Raw genomic sequence first — 2,817 nt, forward strand, 5'->3', positions numbered from 1 at the left:
GCTCTTACCCCCTGATGATTAATGTTAATACAGTTTGTGATCGGCATAAGTAGAAATAAACAAGGTTGTTACCTTGAATGCCTTGACCAAGGTTGTAGCAGCAGCCGATGCAGTGGCCCTAGCTGTAGCCAATTTAGACTTGGAGGTGATGGTCTTGGTATGGATCTTCTGGTGAGTCAAAGCGGCTAAGGTGGGGGCGTTGTAGCCGATCGGTGATATCGGGGAAACAGGCCGAAGATTGAAGGGTTTCCCACTTTTGCTCATAGTTGGTGCTGGGTTGTTAACCTGTCACGAGAAAGTTAGTTACTGATATATGAAAGGAAAAAGCGGAAGGGAGTTAAAAGGAACTTACTGCGTCATCAGGGATGGCGTATTCAGGGTCGATCGTGTGTCGATATGTGTGAGCCGATGTTGCAAACAGTTGTTCCCTCCACTCTCACCACCATTGCTTATATGATTCGGTGATGAAAGATACTGGCGTCCAGACGGATATATCGACATTTGTAGTATCGGCATCGGGGGAGAGTTGCACTACCCTGTTCCAATTTGTTCTGTAGGTGATTGTTTCTCTGGGTTTGATCACATCGCAAAACAAAGTTTGATTGGCAGTTGCCCAAAAGCCAATTGACGGGATACTGCCGATGGGTTGTAAAACTCATATGTGATATTGGTGTTTTTCCTACTACCGAATGTGTTTACTGGAATTGCCCTGGGAGTAATGATAGCCATCATGAGCTCATTATCTTGATTCAGAGTGTCATCGGCAAAGTTGAAAAGAAGGGGGAATCTATTTTCTTTGTCAATATAAGGCACCCAGGCCCTATGATCACGAGAGAGACCATTGTAGAAGCTTTGAAAGAATCTGCCAATCTGGTCTTCATTGGCTTCTGTTCCAGGGAGGACAATTATAGCTTCACCAAAATTGAGAGGTGAGCGTGTTGCCGATTCTTCATCCCCAAGCACATGGTCTTCAGCAATTTCTCATGGGAATTGTTGGGCAAAGAAGTCCCATTGCAACCGTTTGTGCATATGGGTATTCAGCCACATGTTGATGAACCACCATGGGCCTCCTAAGTTGCCGATGGGTTCGCCAAGCAGAAGTTTCTAAGACACTTGATGAAGAAGATGATAAGTGGAGCTCAGAAGGTATCGGCCGAGAGGGAATCTTACACCATTGGCCAGGAGTTTAGCAGCGGGGAGGAAAGCATTGGTTGGTCCTACTGATCGGCCACAGAAGATAAATTTTTCTAACCACATATTCAAGAATGTGGCATGTTCCCTCTGATTAACTGTTCCAGTCTTCTGGCATTCTTGGATGTATCCTGTCCAACTGCCGATGTTGCGGGTATTCACCCTATATTCAGATTTTCTGCCATAGATAGAGCCTTCATCGGTAGTTGAAATATCCAAACCAGTGAGCATGTATACATCGGCAAGTGTGGGAGTAGCTGGGCCATGTCCAAACATAAAAGTATTTGTTGTGTCTGACCAGAAGTAAGCAGCTGCAATCATCATTGATTCATTCTTCTGCATATCGGCAATAGAAAGCCTAATGCATTGGTCTAGCTTCCGTTCTGCCCAGTATACTTGCATCGATCTATTAACCCTCAAGTACCAATCTTTCCACCCTTTGGTGGTTTTGGGCCAAGATCGGAATGTGTCTTTCCATAAATTTAGAGAGAAATTTTGGGCTCTAAAGGGGATTCTATTAACCTCTGCATTAATCAGATCAGTTGGATCTGGGTTGCCCATTGGTCCTAGGCATTGGACATGCGGCTGATCGGTTGGAATAACTAATTTGTTGCGCAGTTCCTAAGTTTAAAGGATCCAGAGAACAAAAGAAAAGAAAAATCACCAACTGTATGAACTTGCAAAAACTAGGGGAATCGAGGTAAAAGGTAATGGAAGTGGAACGAACCGTAGGGATGTCGAAGTTGATTGCCATTATCTTGAGGAAGATGGGGGCACGAGCTGGAGACTTGAGGTTAACGCTGGAGAAGAGTTCTTGTTGGTTGAGGTCGTGCAGTTGTTCGTCGGAGTCACCGTCGGAAAGAGAAAATATCAAAGATTGGAGTCTGAGGGTAGAAGACGAGCGTTCTGGAGTAATCTATTTATAAGCCGCTTGGAGTAGGGGTATTTTGGACTTATCTCTATACCGCGCGCATGTAGGTTGAGGTGGTTCAGATGGATATGGTAACTATTCGCACGATAATCAGGGGATTGTATAGATGAGTTGATGGCAAGTAATCATGACTTGGAAGAGATATCAGTACATGATATTTTAATTCTGAAAATGGCAGCATTATTATGTGAGGATCTTGCCGATGGATTATTGTTTCGGTATCTTAACCATAATCAAGGCAAGAGTGGTTGGCGATTGTGCGATATTTACTGAGGTGCATGAATCAGGATTAGATTTGATTAGATTTGATAACAGATCAGGTTTTGGCTTGGAGGATGAGTTACGGTAATCGGGCGAAGGTAAACGTTATCTGGAGTAAATTTCGGAGCATTAATGGTTTTATACTCCGAAATTGGGGGGCATTTGTTGACACCGTTTTTTGCATGTGTCAAAATGATCGGAGTGGACTAATCGGTAGGAAGAAAGTTACTATATACGCTGACAGCCGATGAAAGTCAGCTTATAAAGATGGTTGTCGATGACTGGTGGTGGTCGATGGAAAGATTGATTTAGACTCGGGCGTTGCCGATGAGGTTGGAGGTGTTATTGTCGATGCCGATGAAGGAAGGCTTGAAGACTACTATCGATGAAACAGGAAGTATGCCGATGGAAAGGAGGTCGGTGAGATTTCCATC

This window comes from Miscanthus floridulus, chromosome 4 (assembly GCF_019320115.1).
Source record: "Miscanthus floridulus cultivar M001 chromosome 4, ASM1932011v1, whole genome shotgun sequence".
Taxonomy (NCBI): domain Eukaryota; kingdom Viridiplantae; phylum Streptophyta; class Magnoliopsida; order Poales; family Poaceae; genus Miscanthus; species Miscanthus floridulus.